The sequence below is a fragment of the Eptatretus burgeri genome, chromosome 4 (genome assembly GCF_056783735.1).
Source record: "Eptatretus burgeri isolate ZD-2024b chromosome 4, Ebu_testis_v1, whole genome shotgun sequence".
In the NCBI taxonomy this organism is placed as follows: domain Eukaryota; kingdom Metazoa; phylum Chordata; class Myxini; order Myxiniformes; family Myxinidae; genus Eptatretus; species Eptatretus burgeri.
In genome coordinates this window covers 68,294,112-68,320,207 of record NC_140964.1, presented here as the reverse complement: position 1 = coordinate 68,320,207, position 26,096 = coordinate 68,294,112, and the positions used below count along the sequence as shown (strand labels likewise).

General features: G+C 47.2%; 1 protein-coding gene across 10 annotated transcripts in view; it reads left to right on the top strand.

The window, feature by feature from the left end:
- Positions 1–26,096, top strand: part of LOC147028286 (protein LMBR1L-like) — a 205,856-nt gene that overhangs the window by 22,669 nt on the left and 157,091 nt on the right. The gene's annotated exons all lie outside the window — the stretch shown is intronic.

Below are 26,096 nucleotides of genomic sequence, written 5' to 3'. Positions count from 1 at the left end.
CGGGCCACCGCACGATTAGTTATGTCCTTTGGGTCCGGAATCCAGACGCAACATTCTCCTTCAATCATCCCGCATACCCCTCCTTGTTCTGCTAGAAGCATGTCTAGAGCTACTCTGTTCTGCATTACCATAGCGCGCATTGATACTAACATATCTGTTAATTCTGTATGGTAAGCCATGGTTACATTACCTAAATATTCTAAAACTTGCGAAAGCTCATCTATCCTAATGCTATTCATAGTAGTACCAGCATGTGGCATGAAAAGGCCAAGAGCCTTCTCCCACCAGGTGCCTTTGATAACCCCCAAGCGCGTTGATACACCGGCCCATCCCTCTGGATCCCCCGTTTCTGATGCGCTGCGTCGGTACCGTGGTTGTGCAGGGGTAGGGTGAAAAGTGGTCTTAATCCTGCTGTCCGGAAATACTGAAGCTAAATAACAACTCCCTTCCCACCCTTTTGGTAGGTAGGGGTAAGCTTTGTCCCCGCAGACCAAGTGAATGCCTTTTGGCGGGATCATTCCGTTGTCGTGATGTAAGGCTGCTTTTATTGTGAATGTTACTTGCTCCTCTACCTGGGTGTCCGGGTTAACAGCGATGACTTCCTGGTCAGTTGATTCCGGGAGGGGAAGTTGAATCTCACACTCTGACTTCCCCATTCTGTTTGCTCCCTGTCCTGTAAAACAGACCGCTCCCCTGGTGTTTTCTACCCATAGGGGAGATGGCACCACCATTACATTAGCACTCGGATTCTTCCCTGCATAGACCCGTTGTGTATAACCATGGGCTGAGGTCTTAGCTTCGAGTCCTTCTACTGGTCCGGTTACATGATTGAAGATGGTTAATGGTAGTACGAAAAGAGGAAGTCCGGTCACGAGGCCAGATGGTGGTTTAAGGCACACCCAACACTCACTCCGGTTCTCAATGTTTGCTATCTCTGTGGTTAAGGCTATAAAGGTATTCGGGGGCCTTGTCAGCGGCCCCTGTCTGCGTACATCAAAGTGTATCCAATTACTCTGTGCTGTTTGGTTGCTCAATAGAACGTGGCAATAGTAGGCCAACTGGGTGTCATCTGGTACTTGTGGAATTCTAGTTATCAGACTTGCATGCTGGCCCCATTCATATCCTTGTCTGTTGTAGGATCCCTTTTGCCCTCTCTGTTTCTTTACTTGTCGAGCTACCAAGAGATCCCGCCCCGCAATCTCGTAGTACCATATGATGGCCTTAAGTTCCTTGTGTCGTTCTACCAGGTCACTAGACCCATCTGCTAGGATGCAGGGTATTTCTATGAGTTGTTGAGGTCGGAGCAGCGGTGCCTTTATGTCCATTGGGTGTGGAATCATTGACGAAAAAGATTGGGTGCGGTTAACTGAAAAGACTCTTACTGTGTCTAACTCCTTGTTATGGGTTGTCCCAAAATTTGCATATTTGCTTGCTGTCACCTCTCTCGGTACTTCTCTCCTGCTTCGCTGTAAAGAAGTTGTTAACTCACTCCCGTTTCCCCTTTCGTGGTCGAGGTGTAGGAGGCGTGTATGGTTCTCGGGGTCTGAGGCTGTCGGTTTGCTGTCTAGTGACAGGCCGCCCTCGCACAGGAGCAGCGTTAACACCAGGAGTTGCATGTTGTGTCGTCAAAGGTCCTGTCGCTGTTTCCTGTATTACAATGTTGTTGTCGTCTAAACCTGCCTGTTCCACGTTTGGCAGGGTGTCCGGCCCAGGTCCCGGCTCTGCGTCTGGCGGGGCGTTTGGTTCTAGCGCTGGTCTTCCAGGATCCCTGTTGTCTACGTTTTCAGGTCCCGGGTCCGGCGGGGCGTCTGGCTCTGCCTGCAGTGGGTCTCCCTGTACTATCTCACCCTGTCCTGCTGGGCCAGCCCCATCTTGGTTTGGTGGTGGTGGAGGGGGTCTCTGTAGAGATATCATGTCTTCCCCCTCGTCGTCGTCTTCACTATCCCGGTAAAAGACTGAATCGGACACTGCCGGAACCTCTGCTGGGGTTACCTCCTCCGGTTCCCTAGTTTCGGCGGCCTCCTTGGGTGCTCGTTTACAGTGTGAGTGGTGTATCCATGCACTCTTACCCCTCACTTTGACGGCCGAGAGCGTGGTCAAAAGTACAGTGTAGGGTCCGGTCCACTTGGGTTGCAGGGCGTCTTTCTGCAGGAACTCTTTCACCCAAACTCGTTCAGCAGGTTGGAAATCATGTAACGGGTCTCCAGCAGGTATCGGCAATGCTTCTTGTACCTGTGAGTGAAAGGTCCTAATGGTAGCAGTGAGTGTTCTGCAATAATTCATCATTCCGTCAGTCATACATGCCAAATCCCAATCTCCCATATCTGGCGGAGCCGAGGCCGGTAACTGCATAGGACGTCCCGTTATTATTTCGTGGGGCGAGAGCCCCCTTGTGGCATTATTTGTTGCCCGCATTTTCATGAGCGCTATCGGCAGCACGTCTGGCCAGGGCATTGACTGGCCCTCGCAGAGCTTGGAAAGCGTCTGCTTTAGGGTTTGGTTCTCTCTTTCTACCGCCCCTGCTGACTGAGGGTGGTACAGACAGTGTAGTTTCTGGTTAATACCCAAGCCTTCGGCCACCTTTGCCATTACTTTTGCCGTGAAAGACCCTCCTTGGTCCGAGGATAGTCGTGTTGGAATCCCAAATCGCGGAATTACTTCCTGTAAAAGTAGTTTGGCCACTGTATCAGCTTCCTGATTGGTCGTGGCAAAGGCCTCAACCCACTTAGAAAACATATCCATGATTACCAGCACATATTGGTGATGTTTGTATGCCGGCATTTTTATAAAATCCATCTGAAGGTGTTGAAACGGTCCAGACGGGGGTGGGTGTGCTCCCCGTTTCTTGGCGGCATGCTTCCTGTTATGTCTACCACAGGTCGCACAATTGCTAACCACCTCTGTTGCTGCTGTTGTTACACCTGGGGCATTCCAGGTTTGACGAATAATTTCCGTCACTCCTTTTATTCCCATATGGCCCTGCGCATGTGCAGTGAGGGCTAGCCACGGTAGCAATATCCGGGGTACAAATGGTCTATTTCGCTCATCCACCCATACTCCATGTGTGTTTTGCTTTGCACCCTCCTTCACCCTCCATGATTCCTGTTCTTCCATAGTTGCGGAGACCTGCAGGTCCTTCAGCTGTTCTTGCGTTTGTGGGCCGTCTACCATTTGCTCCACGTAAAGTTCGGTCGTTGGTTGTGGGTTCGCCTCCTCCTCATCGAGCACTGCTTTTTCCGCTAAATCTGCTCTTTCATTGCCTTTTGACACTTCATCTGTCCCTCCTGTGTGAGCTTTGCATTTAATCACTGCAATCTGCTGCGGTCCTTGTGCTGCTCGTATTAGTCGTTTGATCAGGTCCCCATGTCGGATAACCTTCCCGGAGGACGTCTTAAAGCCACGCAAGGCCCAAATGGCAGCGGAGTCATGTAAGATGCCCCAGGCATACCTGGAATCTGTGTATATGTTCAATGTCTTACCCGCACCCAGCTCACATCCGCATATCAACGCTTCCAGCTCAGCTTGTTGGGCTGAAAATCCCTTTGGTAACAATTGTTTCCTCAAGGTGGCGCTTGCGGTGCATACTGCAAAACTAGCGATGGTTTTTCCCCATCGGTTCTTCCTCGCCGCTCCATCCACGAACAGTTCCAATTCTGCATTCTCGATCGGGGCTTCCTGTAGGTCCCGCCTAGCCTTTGTCTCTTCCACCAGCACTCGTTCGCACACATGCGCCTCTCCCTCATTGCCCGTTGGCATTAGCAGCAATGCCAACCCTCCCGATTTCATCGGGAGGCTTCCGAAAATGCACCCAAACTCCCGCCCTTACGATCACTATCCTTATCCTCCCGAAATTTTGATATTTTTGCACTGTTCACTAATCAGAATGTACAGTATGAGAATTGAATGAAAAGCATCATCTGCTACGTATAGCATGTGGTAACTCCATAACGTTCGCTGCTACCAAATTGTACGTAAAAAATTGCAAATTCAAATGAGGAGCAGCGAAACATTGGGTCTGGATCTAAACATGCGATCATGCACTGAGATTTAGTGCATGCGGTATGTGTGCAATACAGTGCATGCGGTATGTATGCACAGTGTATATGCATGCGATACGCTCACTGCATGCCCAGCTGGGCCCCGTACCAGCCCGGCGGTCGCGACCACCGTGCGGTGTTTAACAGCCGCCAGAGTTCTACGCGTCGCGCTGCAGCTGCGCAACATCGACTTCGAAGTTACCGATGCTTCCAGCCCTCGATGTTCATTACGAAATGGCAGAAAAAAACTTAGGAAGAGCAAGAAGGGGTCTCAGAAGTACAAGACCGAATACAGTCTCCAATACCCGTGTATTCGAAAGTCTGAAAGAGGAATTCATCATGCGTATTGTACAGTATGCAGCGTTGATATTTCAGTTGAGCACGGAGGTCGCGATGATATTCGGAAGCACGTTGGAAGCAAACGGCACACAGACATTGCAAAGGAGAGATCTTCGAGCACAGTACCGGAACACTTCTGAATTATTTCACCAAACAAGGGACAAGCGAGGAAGAGGATGTTACCCGAGCGGAACTTCTCTTTAGTGGATTTATTGTGGAACATAACTTGCCCATATCAGTCTCAGATCATGCTGGACCTCTATTTCAAAAGATGTTTCCAGATTCAAAAGTTGCTTCAAAGTATGGATGTGCAAGAACAAAAACTTCAGCAATAATTGGTGAGTTGTCAAATGTTACTGCTTCATCTATTGCCGATATTGCTAGACTAGCTCCATTTAGCCTAGCTACAGACGGTAGCAATGACAGTGGTGAGGCCCAAGTATATCCTGTCCTGATTTCGTACTATGACAACAGTGCTGGGATTGTGAAGCAAGGTTTGCTAAGTTTGCCTGCGTGCAAACAAGATTCCACTGGAGAAAACATTTTCAAACTGCTTGATCATGAGTTCAGTGACAGGAAAATTCCGTGGGGAAATTGTGTTTCCTTTTGTGCTGATAATGCCTCTGTCATGGTGGGCAAGCACAAAGGAGTCGCTGCTTATATCCACAAACAAAATCCAGAGTGCGACATCATGGGATGCCCTTGCCATATGATGCACAATACGGCCAAGAAGGCGGCTCAGGCCTTACCCATTGAATTAGATGACTTTCTCATCGATATTTACTACTACTTGGCCAAAAGTAGTAAGCGCGTCAAAGGAGTGAAAGCACTGCAAGAACTCTGTGATGCCCCGACACACAAGATTCTGAAGCATGTCGCAACAAGGTGGCTGTCGCTTGGTCAGTGCCTAGACAGGCTGATTGAACAGTGGGAGCCACTTCGCCTCTTCTTCAAAGAAGAAGTACGAAGAAAAATGCAACCAACTGTAGCCAAGACTCTAACAACGAGCAAGAAGGACGGCACTGTATCTACTGCCAGTACTGGCACTGCAGGATCAAGCACTAGTGGAGCAGCATTCACCACTACCACTGCAGTATCTGCTGCGAAGAAGACAGCAGGGACAGCACCAAAACCAATGCTGAGAGCAGGTAGCATCACCGGCCCTTCATCACGTTCATCTACAAAGCAGATCCCTTCAGAGTCGAGAAAGACTGTGATAGTCCCATCTACAGGCAAAGAAGGACCCAAGTTAAGTTCTGCTTTTGCCAAATCACTTGATAGAAGCTCAGCAAAACCTTCGAATCAGAGGTCTTCTTCCTTGGCTGCACCTACCTCAAGCTCTCTCCTCAAACGTAAAATTGGATCTGGTACTACGAGTCTGACCTCTTCTGCTGGCAGTAAACGCAAGTGTGATCGCCCTGCGGCTAAGTGTACTACGAGTTCTACAACTAAAGCGCATCTTCCTCAAACACTGTGCAGGAATCTAGAGAAAAACGTGTCAACAGGATGTTCTTGTCTCCACAAACAAAACTCTATTGTTTCTTCCTTCGATATGCTAACAAGCTTTTTGAGAAGGGGAATCTTCTGCTCCAAAGAGACGAACCCTGTATTCATCTCCTGCACGGAGAATTGAATGGTCTTCTGAAAGATATCTTCGTGTGGTTTTTGAAACCATCGGTGTCATCGGTTGCTCTGGTAAATGTACCCTTCTCTGACAGAAATCATCAGAAGAATGATGAGGACCTCATGATTGGGAACGATGCCAAACTGTATATAAGGGAACAAAGGAGTCTCAAGAAATCCACCTTCACTCTGAGTGAGTCAGACATCCAAGGTTTCTTCAGTGCAGTTCGCTCATATTATGTGTGAAAGCCTGCAATTACATCTTCAAAACCTGGCCGCTAGATGATGAATTAGCCAAGCATGCTCAGGTGCTGGATGTTAAGCTACACCAAGAAGTGGGGTTTGACTGTGTGGAGTTTTTCATCAAGAAATTCCCCTGTCTGTTCAGTGGCGGTGATAGTGACATAGACAGTCTTGAGAGTGAATTCGCTCACTACCAGGCAGACACCTCCATAGCTACAATTGCTACTGAGACAGTGAGAGTGGATGAGCAGTGGCATCGGATTTCACAGCTCACAGATCCCTGCACTGGTGCCAAGAAGTAACCTAATTTGAGCAAAGTGATGAAGGGAATCTTGGTCATTCCTCATTCGAACGCATCATGTGAGCGGGCACTCAGTCTTGTACGGAAGAATCATACTGAATTTCGTCCCAATTTGAGTGTCAAAACCCTGGAAGCTCTCTTAATTGAAAAACTAGCTCATAACACCCCTTGCTACCAGAGAGAATACAGCAAAGACATAATCAGAAGGGCTAACAGCGCCACACAGCTGTCACTCAGCAAAGCTGCCATGGAAAAAGCAAGCAGCAGTAGTACCAGCCAGTAAGGTAAGAAAAATATTGCTTCTTTTGTGCTTTTTGTTAATCTTTGATTGTCCCCTAACTTACTAATATTAACATACATGTAACATTAAAAAGTGCACAATTTTCCCCTTTTTTTGTTCAAAAAGTGGGAATTCTTAACATGTTAAATGCTCCAAAATAGGGCTCAGAGGGCACTAGAGAGCGTCTAGAACCCCATAGCTTCCAGGGCCCTAAGGCGGGCCCTGGACCCCGCCGCAAGGGTCGAGCGCTCCGCGCTCGAGATGTGCGCTTCGCGCACATTATTTGGTGTCGGTTGAAAATCCTCCCTAATTCTGATTTCCAAAAGTTGGCATCTCTGCATTAGGGAGGCTGGGTTCAGTGGCAAACATTTTTCGATCGTTATATTAGTTGCCTGCAACAGCACCAAATCATGTTGAACTGCTCGTGCCGCGGATATATGTTGTGTCTTGTTTTGCCGTATCAGCACCGCCACATCATGCGGCACCTTCACGGTCAGCGGAGAACCCAAAACCAGCGTCGCTGTTGCGGTTACTGCGTATTGCGTTGCTGCTACTGCCCGTAAGCACCCAGGATAGGCGGCGGCGACCGGGTCCAAATGACTACTGTGGTACGCAATTGGCCTATTCTTTCCTCCGTGTTCTTGCGTCAGCACCGCTTGGGCGAACCCTCCTCTTTCGTGGACGAATAGGGTGAAGGGAAGATCATAGTTCGGTAGCCCCAATGCTGGTGCTTTTGATAAGGCCTGCTTCAATGTTTCAAAGTCTTTGTTCGCACCATTCGTCCAGGAGATCTTATCCCCCTCTGCCTCCTTTACCATGTCGTACAGTGATCGCGCCCGAACTGCGTAATCAGGGATCCACTGCCGGCAGTACCCCGTCATCCCGAGGAACCGCCGTAATTGTCGCAATGTTGTGGGTTTTGGGTGCTCTAGGATTGTCTCCACCCGTTCAGCTCCGAGGCTTCTCTGCCCCTGCTCCAGTATATATCCCAAATACGTCACTCTTGGCTGCGAAAACTGCAATTTGTCTTTGCTGACTTTGTGGCCCTTTCGGGCGAGAGCTGTTAACAGCGCTACAGTGTCCGTTTCACATTTCGTTTGATTGTCCGAGCACACCAACAGCTCGTCCACATATTGTATCATGACTGATCCTTCCGGGAGCTCTATGTCCTCCAGGTCCTCCTTCAGAGCCTGCGAGAAGAGCGTTGGACTATCGCAGAACCCCTGCGGAAGTACAGTCCAGGTGTATTGTTGTCCGTCGTAGCTGAAGGCAAACAAGTGTTGCGACTCTTTGGCTAGCGGTATGCTAAAGAACGCCGAGCACAAATCTACCACGGAAAAGTGCGTCGCAGTGGACGGCACCCTTGACAATATCGTAACCGGGTGTGGCACCACGGGAAAGGACGCTTTCACACACTTATTCACTGCCCGCAGATCTTGTACGAACCTCCATTTGTTTCCTCCGGGCTTCTCCACCGGCAGGATTGGTGTGTTACATTGGCTCTTAGTAGGTATTATCACCCCTTGGTCGCGTAATGATGCTATCACCGGAGCGATCCCTTCTATTGCCTCTTTGCGCAACGGGTATTGAGCCACCCGAGGCAGGGGTATCCCCTCCTTTATCTGGATAGACACGGGCGTTGCGGCTAGCACTCTGCCCACATCATTCGGATGTCGTGTCCATAATTCAACAGGTACTTCCTGTAGTCTTTCCTCCGTTCTCGTTTCCCTGTTGGCCTGGCGGCGGGGCCTTTCGCTGTTCATCTCATGTCTTTCTAGCATACATGACAAAATCTGATCAGGTAAGTGTACCTTCCATCCATCCCCCCGTCGACTGGCCTGTAAAGTACTCTGGGTTTCACTATCCCTTCCTGGTGGTTCCGAGGCACATCTCAACCTGGTCAGCATTCTTCCCAGTTCTTCGGCACTATGACCTTTACTGACCGCCATTGAGACGTGCGGGGTAAGTCCTTCTCTGTGCTTCATTAGCTCACGTTCCTTGGCGGTTAGTTCCACCTCCATTGCCGCTCCCTCTTTTCCGATCCACAAAGTGGTTGTCATTAAAGTGCGTGTGGTAGCGTACTCTTCATGTACTCTATCCGAGTAATCAAAATCCTGCCCTGTTTCGTCATAATAGACCGTACAGTGCAAAGGCAGTTCCACTTCTTTCAATTCAATGTCGTTGCTACGCAACCATTCCTCTACGTCCCGCAATCTTTTCGCACTTTCCCAATCCCTAGTCAGTTTATCTCTCCCCTCTTGTGACACAATCCGCAACCAATAGACTACCGGTCCGAGTTCGGTCATCATGAGGGTCATTACTTCCTCTTGCAATGCCAGCGGAGCATCTATGAAGACTCCGTCTTGCTTGCATGTTATGGTACATCCCATTCTGCACAACAAATCTCTTCCTAACAAATTCATCGGGGTGTGTTTTGCTACCAAAAATGCATGTTCTCCCCGCAGGGGACCTACTTCAATTCGTAATTTGTCCGAAATCGGGATATCCTCTCTCCGTCCCGAAACCCCCACCACACTCACTGACTCGCCTGAGAGTGGCAGGTTCTTTATCTCTCCTTGCTTTAGTGTTGACCGGGTGGCCCCTGTATCTACCAGGAATGTTACTTGTCTCCCCTCTACGTTTAAGGTCGTGGTCAATTCCTTACGTTCCGCATTTCCTTTTGCGGAGCCACCACGGTGTCCTCATGTCAATAGTTTCTTCTTGCTGTCTCCCCTCGCCTCTCATATTCTCTAGGGGGCGCCGTTGGTCTCTCTTGCTGTTGTGGTGGCCGCGAGCCCCAGCCTCGTTGTTTAGGCGGTGCCTTGCAGTCCCGAAACCAGTGCCCGGATTGGCCGCAGTTAAAGCATTCTCCCTGTTTTTGCGGCTCCTTCTCTCGGTTCCAAGGTCTCCGCTGGTCCCGTTCGGCTTCATACCGGGGTTCCCAATCTGGATTTTCCCAGCGAGACCTGCCTTCCCTCTCTTCGTATTTACGGCTTTTCAATTCGAGGTTTCTTGCAACTAGAGCTTTGGTATCTTTCTTTCCTCTCCGTTCCTCTTCTCTTAGAGTCTGCCAAGCCTGTCTTGCCCTTTCAAACACAGCATCTACTTCAGCCGTTTTCCACCCTGGCATGTCCGCCTTCACCTCTCGCCTTACTTCATCACACAGTCCATCTACAAACATAGTGTTCAGGAAATGGAGGGGCGTCTGTGCGATGTTATTAAATCCCGAGTGCAGTTCGATCTGCTCATACAGTCGTGCCCTGTACTCCCCAGGTGATTCCTTGGGATTCTGTGTGACATCCTGTTTTGCCTGCCAATCCATTACCCTTGGGGCCATCTCCGCCGCAAGTTCTTCCATCAGGGCTTGTACTCTCCCCCTGTACACTGCCTGTGCTTCTCGGTCGGCTCCCTCTGGGTAATAGCGGTTTAAGGTGGTATCTTCCTCTCCTTCCATTTTGACACCCCAGGCTGCCGCACGCCGGCTCCAAACCGTGCTGGGCAGGACAGCAGTGCAGATAAACCCTATGTCTGTCCTGGTTGCCCCCTGCATTTTTATCTGGTCATGTAATATCTGAATTGCCCTTCTTGGGTTTTTCTTTATGTATTCTTCCATGCTAGCTTTTACTCCCCTAATGTCTTGTGGGGTCCATGATCTCCAAACCCAACCTCCCCCTGCTGCTTGCATCATGGGGAACTGGTGAATGTCGGTCCCTCCTCTTGCTCCGTCCCCTTCTAAGACGGGGTAAATTCCTTTTGTCGTCCCAAGTCGGGTTGTCGTCTTTCGGTTCACGTCGTCGTTGATTTCTGCTATCTGTGCTAACGCCTGCTTCAACTTCTCCTGTCTCTCCTCACTCTGTATCTTGACCTCCGTCAGCTGCGCTAACACTTGGTCTAGTTCCTTCTGTTTGTCCTCTCCCTGTGTCTTAATTTCCGTTAGATGGTCTAGCGCCTGCTTTAGTCTCCCTTGTCGTTCCTCGTCTTGTATTTTCCGTTGGTTCACAGTCCCTTCAGTCCGAGTCGCCTATGCTCTGTCTCGACTTGCGACTCCATTAGCCACGCGGCCAATGCTTTCCAGTGTGGTCCACTTTGTTTTTGGCCTCCTGCTTTGCCCTCTATCAGCGCATTACTCACTGTGTTCAATATCTTTGGATCTAAGGATCCAGTCAGCGGAAAGGGATCTTTTCTCCCCGCGGTCCACTTCACCCAGTCCTGTATTCCCTTTACGTTATCGATTCCATATTTGTCACTGATAACTTTCAATGTTGTTCCTTTTGGTATCTTCTCGTTCTTTGAAGATTTATTCCCCATCTTTTGTTCTTATCTTATCAACCGCCTAATAGCTGTAAATCGTTTCTCCTTTTACGTCGGGACCGAAATCCCTTTCAATCAGCCGCCTAATAGCTGTAAATCGTTTCTCCTTTTACGTCGGGACTGAAATCCCTTTCAATCAGCCGCCTAATAGCTGTAAATCGTTTCTCCTTTTACGTCGGGACCGAAATCCCTTTCAATCAGTCGCCTAATAGCCTCAAAACCCAATGAAGACCTCTAACCTTCCCTCTCTATGGTACAGGATTCCAACCTGTTCCCTCCTTATTTCACACGGATACCTTTATCCTCGACCCTTCCCGGTTCTACAAACACTGCCTGCCAGCCCTCCCCCTTTGTGCTCTTCAGACAAACCGCATTCGAATCACCTCATATGTGTTTACCGTTACAGTTCTTGATTCGAGCAGATCCTGGAGCTGCTTCCGGCAGGGCGCAACCCACCAAGTGTACAGCGCTCGCCTAACTGGGGCTCCCTATTTTAGGTGCCCTACGTGCGATCGTCACGTACCTTTTAGCTGATCCCTTGCGATCGCTGTACACCAAGTGGAGTCCCACCGTCCACACCGCCAGCATCAGTCGAATCCCATCCTCGTCGCCAATTGTTATGACTCTCCACCCGGCCGAGTAAGATGACAGAGTCAGATGAGGATCCTCGAATTACACGTTTTATTTCCGAAGACCACACGCATGCGGAATGTGACTCAGTGACCCTTCAGTCAGGCTCCCCCGAATCACATTGAGAATATGCTTCAAAACCATCATATATATATATATATATATATATATATATATATATATATATATATATATATATATATATATAATCACACAAAAGCAAAACTGGGTGTTGACTAAAGGTGTGTGCTGAGGGATAAAGAAATAAAGAAATAAATGTGGCAGTGGGCTTCTTTCCCCCCTCCCTAGGGGCCCTAGGGGAAGTTGAACCGGTCAATTCTCAGATATGCAACCCACCAGTTTCCAAGCCGCCTACACAACTCTCAGATATGCAAGTCTTGCAAACTAACAACTTTCCAAGCTTCCTACACTCCTTCACTAGCACCTGCTGATAACAAAGGCAAAACTCTAGTGATCACTAAGAATAGGAATGTGTGGGCAGCATACACTGAAGGAACAGTTCCACAGTTCCCTCCAAGGTCGCACTAAGGGCACACTACCACAGAACAACAGGAAGGGTGATAAGGGCTTAGTTTCCAAGAAACAGTTGGGCGCTGTCCAAAAACAGTGGGTGCTATGGAACATTGGTAGCATGGAACATTTAAAGCAACATTTTAAAGCAAGGTTTGAATAATACACAATTACAAGCAAGGTTTGAATCCCGTCGGCTGATTAACACACAACTAATGGTTCAAAATATGACCACCTAGCATATCATCATAACAATGGCCACTTGGGTTATCGCACCAGTTATTGCGACTGACGTCATAGATGTCATAGCATCGGACGAGCGGTTCCCAAGTTATGGCCACTTACCTGTCGACCAATGACAAGACACGGTGCTATGACGTCACGTACTGACGTCATAGCACTGCACATACTGACACTCATTCACGAGAGAGGGGAGAGGGGGGGTGAGAGAGAGGGGGCGTCAATTCAAGAGAGGGGGAGAGAGGAGGGGGCGAGAAAGGGGGGTGAGAGAGTGGGTGCGAGAGAGAGGGGCGAGAGAGTGGGGGCGAGAGAGTGGGGGCGAGAGAGTGGGGGCGAGAGAGGGGGGCGAGAGAGGGGGGGCGAGAGAGGGCTGCACATACTGGCACGCACCTACGGGCCCGCACCTACGAGCCCGTACTCGTAATAATGATAACAATAATGACCTTCTGCAGTCTTACTAAAGCAGATAGGTGCCAGGACGCACACACACACACACACACACACACACACACACACACACACACACACACACACACACACACACACACACACACACACACACACACACAAAACCCGATGAAGAGAGAGAATTGAAACAAGAAGGGAGAGGAGTTGAGGCTACATTCTCAGTACCATTGTACTTGATTGCACGTGCGCGCCACCAATACGTTTCGGGGGGGGTGCTCCGTGGTGCAGTACCCGACAGCTGGCGCGTCGTCTCTGGCTTCAGCAGCGCGTGTGAAGACCGTATTCATGAAGGAGGGGCTTGAGTGGAGAAGCGGCGGAGTCCAGAGTGCGTGGATGGAGTGGTAGGCGGGACCAGGTAGGCAGGTGGGATCAACGTCATGTCGGCGGAGACGAGGAGGCGGAGTCCAGACAGCAGGAGGCAGGTCATGGTGATGTCGATGAGGGCAAGGCAAGAGAGAGAGGCGGCGGGACTGCTCCGACCTTAACAGGACTTGCAGGGTGGGGGGCCACCCCGAAGTGAAGCGTCATCACCTGAATCGAGCGCTCCGATTGGCCCCGACCCCTCATGCTGCCCGCTACCTTTGGCCAGAAACCCCACCACTACATATCCGGCAAGGTCATCTCAGACAGTGAAAACATTCCGCTCCGACCCGATGACATGACACGAATCGCCCACATCAAAATTGGCGTGTGAATCGTCCCGTAAAAACCCCCGGGCCGTGCCCTGGCGACCGGCCGAGGGTCCCGCATGCCCGCTCGGGCATCCGATCAATGCGCCCGCTCTGTGCGCGCTAACGTGGCCCACACTGTACAGCATTTCCCTGCTCGATCGCAGCTTCGCTGGCCGAAGAGGCGGGAAGGCGTTCACCATCCGTGGGGAATCCGCTGCTACCAGCGACGGCCGAAGGTACATTGTTATGGATAAATCCATGCATGTTTCATGCAGTACGCGCGGAGCCGACATGACCCACGTGGTCAGTGCTCGCGTTCACCCGGTTATGCAAGCGTGTGCACGGGGCGAACACCGATATGTGTTAGACATTGAGGAAATATGATACAAAGCCGCGAGCAGTGCATTCATGCCCTGCGTTGTACGATAACAAAGTCGCGAGCGGCGTACTTGTCTGCCTTCAAGCACATTCCATACAGAGCGCGTAGTTCGGCCATTACGCACGTGGCCAGCGCTCGCATCTGCATGACTCTACTCCCGTGTGCGTGGGGCGAACACCAATATGTATCAGATTTTTGGTTGAAAAGGAACGCTCCGCTTTTACTTCACACAATCGTATCCTGCCCAACGTGGCATGGAGTCGCCTTTATCGGTCTCCGTACGCATTTTGTGCAGCGTGGGCGTCGTACTAGCTGTGTTTCCTGTGTTGGGAAAAACACCATTCGTGCAGCCTCTAAAGAGATATTCATTCGTATGCCTTTTTAATGCAACCAGCAATCTTCCCCAGATCATCAGAAGCTCGAGTCGATAATCCCGCACTGCCAAGGGCTCTGTATGACTCACCGCACACGTTGGGTTGTGGGCTCACTTGGGAATGAGGGTTCTGCACTGTTGATGCTCGCGCGTCATCATTTCCTCACAGCGGAACCGCACACGCTGGCCTCCGTGAGGGCCCATCTCACAGCGAAGGTGCACGTGGCTCAGATTTACTTCAGGAATAATCAGAAAAGAAGAGTAGGAACAAAATGAAGAAAAAATGATGAAAGCAAACCTTGCGAAGAGATCATCACAATGCACGCCTATTGTCCCGCTTGAAAAAAGGGAAGGGACTATCCACACATATATTAATGGAATAGCTGTCTTGGGACCAGTATCTGTTCGATGCATGCAGTTCTGAGAACCGCATATATATATATATATATATATATATATATATATATATATATATATATATATATATATATATATTGTTACAGAAATGGCCCTTATTGAACTGCTAAATATAGGATTAGCTCAGATCCCCCATTAAATGCATGTTTTGCTAGGTTGTGTGGTAAAATGGACGTTGCATGTGTATCAGGAGGTGTAAGAGGCTGTTTTATTGTTTGTGCGGTGGTGGAACGAGAGCTCCCTCTTCTTCCTACCCCATCCCAGACGAGGCCCCGCCCAGTCAGCTGAGAGGGTGTGGCCGAAAATAAGAAGTGAAACTGAAGTCCAAAAACTTCGGTCGGCTTCGCTGAGGAAGGCGTGCTCGTGTGTCGAAGCGAGCAAACGAGAGAGAAACTGGAAAGAAAAGGGGTTCAGTGTGTGAAAACGGTCGCTCTCGAGGCGTGCTCGTGTTTCGAAGCGAGCGAACGAAGGAGGGACAGAGTTGGATCTGCAGGGAGAGACGCTGAACTTGCCTGCACGTCGAGTCTGCATTTTTGGCAGTAAGAGAGGCTGTCTGCACGTCGAGTCGGCGATCGACTCTTATGAGGAGGTCATTCTGCCGTGAGAGAGACAGCAGCTGGCTTTGAGAGGCGAGCGTGGAAAAGGAAAAAAAAGCTGATTCTACAGACAAAGAAACTGAGAGGACGGAGTTGAGAAGTCGGGCTTCGAGGCGGGAAGGCAAGAGAGGAAACGACGGAGCCTCTGACGGTCCTTGCTCACCTCACGGGTCAACACGTTTGCCCATCCGCTTGCCAGAGCCCGGCGCCTCGATTTGGGCCTTGTCTGGTGAACGGACCAGGCATGGATTTGTATGCTGGACCTTGGGAGAGATCGGCTGAGGCCCATCGTTGATCTGGCGGTCTTGTGCCGTCGGCCTTGCGCCGGGTCGGAGCGCGCGTAGACCGCGTGCGTTGCGGAAAAGGAAGATACGGCGCCGCCATCTTGCCATGCGACGATTTTGAACTGGAGGCTCGAATCCGTGGACATCAGCTTGTTGCGAGCGACATTCGTGCTTTTGATACTGTCCTCTCGTCCATGAGACATCACCAAGTACTCTGTCTTGCATGCATGCTGTCTGTCTGTCTTTGTCTGCACGTGTTGTATAAGGCATATCTCGGTCGGGACCCCCTCAAAACCTGTAGGCCGTAGTTCCCCAGTTAAGAACGGGTTAAAGATTGTTAATAATAGCATTGTCATGAATGTTTTGCTTGTGTCGTATTCCGCGATGTTCCCCAATAAACCTGGTTGGTTCGTATGAAGTTGCCGCGATGGATTAATTTGTGTCGCGTCGAGGAACGATCCGTTCGATTGGCATATAAAACCAAAATCGTTACAGACTGGCAGAAAACGCTCGGCATCTGACACAACCAGTCTGTAACCGGGGTTCTATTTCCCCAACTGGTAAGGTACAATGATTACGTTGGAATCGCGATTGAAGAGGCGTGACCCAAGGCCTGTGCCGAGCCGGCCGGCCGGCGTTATAAACCCCGGAGACGGCGGTGGTGAGAGTGGCACCAAGAGTCTGGTGAGAATCCCGCCACCCCGGATCTGCAACTATATATATATATATATATATATATATATATATATATATATATATATATATATATATATATATATATATATATATATATATATATATATATATATATATATATATATATATAAATATATATATATATATATATATATATATATATATATATATATATATATATATCTTCTTCTTCTTCTTCTTCTTCTTTCGGCTGCTCCCGTTCGGGGTCGCCACAGCGGATCATCCGTATGATCCGCATAGTGATTTGGCACATGTTTTACACCGGATGCCCTTCCTGACGCAACCCTGGTCGCCTCTTACAACACAGGGATATGGTACAACTATTTTAACCGTGGTATACACCGGCCCAGTATACTGGTACTCATTTCGCCGACCTTGGAAGGATGACAGGATGAGTCAACCCCCTGGTGTATTAATTCAGTGGCCCAACGGGGCTTGAACTCAGGACCTTTTGGATCCCAAGCCGCTGCCCTAACCACTGCGCCAACACCAGGCATATATATGTATATATATATATATATATATATATATATATATATATATATATATATATATATATGTATATATATTTATGTATATCTATATATATATATGTATATATATATATATATATATATATATATATATGTATATCTGTGTCTTAAGTGGCGACCAGGGTTGCGTCAGGAAGGGCATCCGGCGTAAAACCTGTGCCAAATCACTATGCGGATCATACGGATGATCTGCTGTGGCGACCCCTCACGGGAGCAGCCGAAAGAAGGATATATATATATATATATATATATATATATATATATATATATATATATATATATACATACATACATACATACATACATACATACATACATACATACATACATACATACATACATACATACATACATACACACAAGCCTGGTGTTGGCGCAGTGGTTAGGGCAGCTGCTTGGGATCCAAAAGGTCCTGAGTTCAAGCCCCGTTAGGCCACTGAATTAATACATCAGGCGGTTGACTCAGCTTGTCATCCTTCCGAGGTCGGCGAAATGAGTACCAGTATACTAGGCCGGTGTATACCCCGGTTAAAATAGGTGTACCATATCCCTGCCTCGTAAGAGACGACCAGGGTTGCGTCAGGAAGGGCATCCGGCGTAAAGCATGTGCCAAATCACTATGCGGATCTTACGGATGATCCGCTGTGGCGACCCCTCACGGGAGCAGCCGAAAGAAGAAGAAGAAGAAGATATATATATATATATATATATATATATATATATATATATATATATATATATATATATATATATATATATATATATATATACATACACACAGTGGGACCTGCTTAATAGAATCACTTTGGGCCGGACAAATTTGATTCTAATAAGCGGGTGATTCTAATATCCGAGTTCACCAGAGTTGTGGAGTATCAAGCGGATCAAATGTCGAGTACACATACGGAGACGAATACTCAGCATTTAGTTTGATTTATATGACACACTTGCTCAAAACAATGTAACTTACTACTGAAAATAAAACAATTACACGTACAGTACATATGTACTTTTCAAAGCAAAACAACATAGGTTTGTCGATGAGCCTACTCTGTAATGAAAAAATTGTCGATTGTTGCCTGCTTTAACGAGTCTGTGGCAATGGCGGTGACCTCCTTGTCAAGTTTGCGCAGGAAGGCCATGTCACTGAACCCATGTGATAGCAAACCAAGCCTGATCGTCTTAGCTGCAGACATCATTTCCTTGATGGTCGGGACAGAGATCTCCTCTTCCTCCTCTTCCTCCACTTTAGTGTCGGCGTCATAGTCTGCGTCAGTAGCAATTCCCATTTCGCGTTGGACTGCCGAAACGATGGCTTCTCTGTGACATCATCGTCTGTTGTTTGGAGAGTGGCGTCCATGTTGACGAAATCCTGCCATTGGTCGGGATCCATTTGAAGAAGGTTGGCTAACTCGTCGTCATTGCTCTCGACCCTTTCGCCTTCGCTTGCCGCTCCGATGAAAATTCCTCCTTTGCGCCAGCAGTTCACTATGCCGGTAGTCTTCGCATCATTCCATGCTGCGTCCGTAAACAGCATAGCGTCGAGGATCGTTATCTTTTTCGCCAAGTCACTCGCTGTCATTGCTCCATCCTCGTTGTCAATCTCAGTGAGCACTTTTCGTAGCATGACACGGCGGTAATGAGCTTTGAATGAACGGATAATTCCCTGATCTAACGGTTGAAGAACAGAGGTTGTGTTCGGCGGGAGAAATGCCACAGTAATGTTCGACAGTTGAAGTGATTGGGGATGTGCCGGACAGTTGTCGATGAGAAGCAACGCTTTCTGGTCATGACGCCGAAGCTCGCGATTCCACTCTTCGAGCCATTCAGTGAAGAGGAAACCTGTCATCCATGCGGAGGAATTGGCTCTGCAGCGAACTGGAATTGTTTTGAGGCCTTTGAAACACCGTGGATTCTTGCTTTTACCAATACCGAAAGGACGCTTTGCACCAGTCATCGAGCAGCAAAAAAGCACCGTGATTCTTTCCTTTGGATTTTTCCCACCGCAGTGCTGATCTCCCTTGAAGAGGAACGTTCCGTCTGGTAAGGCCCGAAAATACAACCTGGTTTCGTCAGCATTCCAGATCTCATCAGCCGTGAAGCCTTCTACGAGATCCGGAAACACGTGGTCCAGCCATTGTTGTTTCCCTCCTACGTCAGCCGCCGCTGCCTCTCCGTGAAGTTTCTTGTGGACGATTCCATGTCTTTTCTTGAACCGGTCAATCCAGCCGTTTGTCGCACTGAACTTCTTGTTGTTGAACTTTTCCGCGAACTGAGCCGCTTTCTCCCGCATCAGAGGTCCAGAAAGCGGTGCTTCCTTTTCTCTAGAAGTTTCAATCCACTTGACCATTGCTGATTCGACATCGGGTGCGTTGCCGCTTCGCTTGCATTTCTGAGAAGAAGACGAATCCACTTGACCTTTCAGAATGGCCTCTCGATCTTTCATAATCTTGCATAGGATCGGCTGGTTAATTTCCAACTTGTCTGCAGCTTCTCGTTGGCTCATTCTGGGCAAAGCGTCATAGTCCCTCAGGATTTGTGCTTTATCAATGTTTGAACGATCCGTCCGCTTTCGTTTTCTGTCCATCGTGGAAATGACGACACGCCTAGTGCTTAGACTGCAGCTGTCAGCCGTCTGCCTATCTGTACAATGACTACCGAAATCACTGTAGTGGCATAGCGTTATTTTTAGCATGACGTCAGCCGCCTGGTGGCAAAAGTTGGAACTGTGCGGCCAGTAGGCGCTGAACTGTCGAAGTGGATGGCCAGCAGCTGATTCTATTAAGTGGGTTTTTGATTCTAATAAACGGGAAAAATTGTGTACATTTAGATACAATGGAATCGATCTCAACGATTTTGATTCTATAATACGGGTGATTCTATTAACTGTGATTCTATTAAGCGTGTCCCACTGTGTATATATATATATATATATTATATATATATATATATATATATATATATATATATATATATATATATATATATATATATACATATATATATATATATATATATATATATATATATATATATATATATATATATATATATATATGTACAGCTCTGGAAAAAATTAAGAGACCACTGCAAAATTATCAGTTTTTCTGGTTTTACTATTTATAGGTATGTGTTTGAGTAAAATGAACATTTTTGTTTTATTCTATAAACTACTGACAACATTTCTCCCAAATTCTGAATAAAAATATTGTCATTTGGAGCATTTATTTGCAGAAAATGACAACTGGTCAAAATCACAACAAAGGTTCCGTGTTTTCAGACCTCAAATAATACAAACAAAACAAGTTCATATTCATTTTTAAACAACACAATACGAATGTTTTAACTTAGGAAGAGTTCAGAAATCAATATTTTGGGGATAACCCTGATTTTCAATCACAGCTTTCATGCCTCTTGGCATGCTCTCCACCAGTCTTTCACATTGCTGTTGGGTGACTTTATGCCACGCCTGGCGCAAAAATTCAAGCTGCTCGGCTTTGTTTGATGGCTTGTGACCATCCATCTTCCTCTTGATCACATTCCAGAGGGTTTCAATGGGGTTCAGGTCTGGAAATTGGGCTGGCCATGACAGGGTCTTGATCTGATGGTCCTCCATCCACACCTTGATTGACCTGGCTGGGTGGCATGGAGCATTGTCCTGCTGGAAAAACCAATCCTCAGAGTTGGGGAACATTGTCAGAGCAGAAGGAAGCAAGTGTTCTTCCAGGACACCCTTGTACGTGGCTTGATTCATGAGTCCTTCACAAAGACAAATCTGCCCGATTCCAGCCTTGCTGAAGCACCCCCAGATCATCACCGATCCTCCACCAAATTTCACAGTAGGTGCGAGAAACTGTGGCTTGTAGGCTTCTCCAGGTCGCCATCTAACCATTAGACGACCAGGTGTTGGGCAAAGCTGAATATTTGACTCATCGGTGAAGATGACCTGACTCCAGTCCTCTACGCTCCAATCCTTATGGTCTTTTGCCAACCTCAGCCTGGCTGTTCTTTGCTTCTCATTGATTAAGGGCTTTTTTCTAGCTTTGTACGACTTCAGCCCTGCCCCTCAGAGCCTGTTTTGAACCATCCTTGCCGTGCACTTCAACCCAGCTGCCGTTTGCCATTATTTTTGTTGGACACTGGATGTCATCCTCCAGTTGTTGAGTGACATTCGAATGAGTTGACTGTTTTAACTTCTCTTTTCAACTCTTTTGGCATGGTCTATAGTTATTTTTTTGATTCCAATTACTTTTGAGGCATAACAAGCACTGTTTTTGCCATCCAGCTGGTCCTATTGCAAGAGGATAGTGATGACCACAACAGTGGTTTTTATACTTTTTCTTGTTAAATAAGATTCGGTTCAGGTGATCACCTAATCAGTACCTCACTAAGTAGAATGAGGTGTGCCTGTGTTGGAATTCAACAGACACTGGAATGGAATGGCTGCCATACATGTAGAGATGCTGATTAAAAAAATTTTTGGAGTGGTCTCTTTTTTTTTTTTCCAGAGATATATATATATATATATATATATATATATATATATATATATATATATATATATATATATATATATATATATATATATATATATATATATATATATATATATATATATATATATCTTCCTCTTTTGGCTGCTCCCGTTAGGGGTCGCCACAGCGGATCATCCGTTATGATCCGCATAGTGATTTGGTACAGGTTTTATGCCGGATGCCTTTCCTGACGCAACCCTGGTCGCCTCTTACGACACAGGGATATGGTACACCTATTCTAACCGGGGCATACACCGGGCCCAGTACACTGGTACTCACTTCGCCAACCTCGGAGGGATGAACAGGCTGAGTCAACCTCCTGGTGGGTATTAATTCAAGTGGCCAACGGGGCTTGAACTCAGGACCTTTTGGATCCCAAGCCGCTACCCTAATCACTACGCCCCAACACCAGGCTATATATATATATATATATATATATATATATATATATATATATATATATATATATATATATATATATATATATATATATATATATATATATATAGTTGTGGGATTCCGCCGCGCTCGGCATGCAGGTGACCGATCTCGCTACCGAAGGCCGCAATCCAGTAGTGACTTTCCGGACGAACCCCAAAATCCAGTCACGATGCCTTAACGCATCATAAACTAGCCAATTATTCTGTCCACGCACTACAGGGTGGATTGCCGAATTATCGATGTACCTAATTATTCGCGTAGACAGAAATGCCGGGAGGTTATACCTCGACGGGACTTGTACGAAAACGAGCCGCTTAAGCGTGCTCGTTTCGTGTGTGAAGCCGAGCGGTTTTAAATCGAACGGGTCCCTTGCTCTTTTAGAGTTGATGCTCCTCTAGACCCCGTTCACTCCTCGGCGTCGCCCGACCGTATCAGGGCTGTCTGCCCGGACCCCCTACTCCGATGCTGCCGCGAGCTTCGATGACTCCAGGCTCCACCAGTGAACGACCCCTCGAACAACCACCTCCACTCGCCAGCTTCACCACCAACTAACTGCTCGCCACCAACTAACTGCTCTGTCGGCGTCCCAACACGGCTTTTTGTCGCCCCGAGGGGAGAAGCCGCTGCAGGCCCCGCCACGCGCAATCGGCGCCTTCCCCCTTTCACCTTTGAACCTTCACCCTGGCTGGCTCCGCCCCTTTCAGTTCTGATTGGCTGGCTTTTTCCACGGCAGAGCCCGTTTTGATCCGAATACGCAAATCAGACGCGAAACGGCTGACTGCACACGGAGGCTGGAATGTGGTTCCTCCTGTTGCACCGCGAGTTCATATCGACGGCATTTTGACACTGAGGAGGATGTTATGGTGTTTGTCGAGGAGTCGATATGTTGTGGAGATGCCATGGTTGTTGGGTTGTTGTTGAGGAGATGTTGTTTGTGGAGATGACGTGGTTGTTGAGTTGTTGGTGAGGAGACGATGTGTTTGTTTAAAATAAAAGATAGAGAAAGAATAACGGCTAACTTCAAGATTCACAGCCCGGCACACCAATCCCTTTACACATCGGTAAGGGATTCCTATCCTGAAACACTTACTTATTGAAATAACTGATTTCTGGGGGACCTGAATGATGTTCTGTGAATTTCCACCACCGTAACAATATATATATATATATATATATATATATATATATATATATATATATATATATTTATATATATATATTTATATATATATATATATATATATATATATATATATATATATTTTAAATTAGGGTGTTTCATTTTTTCTGAAGTGCAATAATTTTATCAGCACAGGTTTGCCTTTGAACCTTTCCTATAAAAAGTGCTTCATGCAAATTCTTAGCGAAATGGGACCGTGTTAACAGGTCGCACACTTTTGAATGGTATGTTGACGTTTTTAGCAGCGTCTCGCATAGCAAACGCTGCTCATAGAGAGCTCAGCGTTGTTCATCTTCTTCTTGTTCTTCTTGTTGTGAAGAAAAAACCTTAATCTCTTGGCCTCAGCTCTTGTATAGACAAGATCCGGATATCCTTAAATACTGAGCACATGTACGGTGCCTTTTGAGAGCGTCTATCATGAACTTTTAAATATTGTTACGAATTTGGAATTCAATTGCACACAACATACAGGTTCCCTTAGTCAGCTATGTCGATAATTACATACCGATATGTCTATAGCAATTCCGATATGTCGATAGCATATACCGTTCTTCGGCTGCTGGACACGTATCAGATTGCTGACAAGATCATCGGTCTCTCATTTGATACGACTGCGTCCAACAGTGGCATGATTAGCGGAGCCTGCACCATAATTGAACAGTCCCTTGGAAGACCTCTTCTTTGGCTGGCATGCCGACATCACATTCACGAGGTGGTACTGAAGAACACCTATGAACTCCTCTTCGGCTCTCCCCCAGGTCCCGACATTCCCCTCTTCAAACGATTCCGAGGAAAATGGGACGTCTTGGACAAGACGTCTGCCGGTCCCCTCAGCGACGAACAACCCCTGGATGATTGGAGCGAATCACAAAGGCTGAAGATGATAGACTTCCTCAGGAGAGTCATCCATGATGCAGCCCACCCAAGAGAGGACTATCTCAAACTCCTTCCGCTCTCTCTTCTCTACCAAGGAGGATGGAGCAGAGATCTGCCTCGATTTAGGGCCCCTGGAGTCTTCCATCAGGCGAGATGGATGGCAAAGGCTATTTATCTCCTGAAGATTGCCCTGTTTTTGCAACAACTGGAGCTGACGAGTTCGGAAAAACGCGGACTCCGACGACTGGCCCGTTTCGTCAGTCTCATTTAAGTCAGATTCTGGCATGAGGCAGCTGTCCCAAACTGTGCACCGAAGAATGACCTGGAGTTCTTGGCGATTTTCCAGGTGTTTGTGGATTGAGAACTCGGGTCAACGGCAGAGAAGGCCCTCCAAAGGCACCTCTGGTACCTCTCAGAGCAAGGAGTGGCCCTAGCCTTCTTCGACGAACGAGTGTCTCCCGATGACCGGGCGGCCATGGTCAATAACCTAAGCCGTCCAGCAACCTCGAAAGCACTCAAGAGACTTGAAAAGAAGAACTTCACTCTCCCTGACGGTCTTTCCAAATTGGTAACAGGGCGAACACGAGAGGCCATTGGGATCTTTGCTGGGAGGATGGTCACAACCCATAATGTGGAAGATGTTTTGCAAGATCCACGAACTCGAGCCACCGTCCGAGGCCTACAGGTCACCAATGATGCAGCAGAGGGAGGAGTGGCACTGATACAAAAACTCCAAGCCGGAACCGAAGACGAGCAGCAGAAGCAGTTCCTCCTCAAAGTTGTTCATCATGACCGCAAGACCGTCAAGAGAACAAAGGCTGGAGTGACTGCTAAGTTCCCTCCTGCTCCTTGAGCCCAACGATTTGATTGCCCTGCTCTACCTGCATAATTGTTCTACATTTCTTTTTCATAATTTTTTTTGTTAATTTTCAGTTCAATAAACGTTTGTTGCAATTTTTTGTCTTCTCCTCCATTTGATTTTTTCGAAGTTTCACTTGAAATGTGGAATCTTGTCCAACTGTGGGACCAGTAAATATTGACGAATCAAACCAAATATTTACCTAAAATATTCATGGGTCATAAGAAACAAGGGGACACCCCTTTTGACAATTTTCAACAAATTTCATTTTTTACCACCATGAGTGAAACACCCTTATTTATATATATATATATATATATATATATATATATATATATATATATATATATATATATATATATATATATATATATATATATATATATATATATATCAGGACAACTCAACTGTTTTAGGCTAATATGACCCCAAGGAACAACTTGGGATGTGTGCCAAAATCTCTATCCGGGACGAACAGCCCGAAAATGACCACGCCCTTTTTAAAATCTATTTACCCCATTGTCTATCACTCTATGCACCCTATTATCACTCACTCAGCCTGCTCTTGATTTATTCATAGCACCAGTGCTACAAGATCCGGAGAGAGAGAGTGAGAGAACAACTTATCCATCCAGGACTGCTATCAACTGAAGGAGAAGTTCCCACTCCTCTACAACTCCTGCATGAATGGTGGATTTGTCATGAACACCACCAAGAAAGGTAGTGGGGTGTCCTTTGACTAGTCATTAGAGCAGTGCTATAATCGGCCTGCCAAAGTGAGTGGAGGAATAACGGGTCACCAGAAAGAAGGAAGCAGTAGCTCTGTGGGGAATTATCAAGCATAAAAAGACCAGTACGTTGACCTCCTGAAGATGAAGGATCATGTTGAAAGAGAACTCTCACTTCACCACGACTTCAATCCAAGTACTGCAACTAATATAGTTGGGATGGTGCAAGACATAGATTATCTCGTGAAGGTATGCAGTCCTCTACAAGACCAGGTAGCACTGGAGAATGTTCTCACTGGAGAAATTGTGACCAATGTAAATGTAGACAAGTTGTTGTGCTGTATCAAGGAGGGCAGCACTGCTTGTGCTAATTTTATCGATGATCGACTCAGAAATAGGTCGATATCGATACACTCAACTATTTGCAAAATCAAGTTTACGTCCCCTAATACCACCTTGAAATTGGCTCCCAAAGCAGACATCAAAGATGAGAAATCAAAGCTC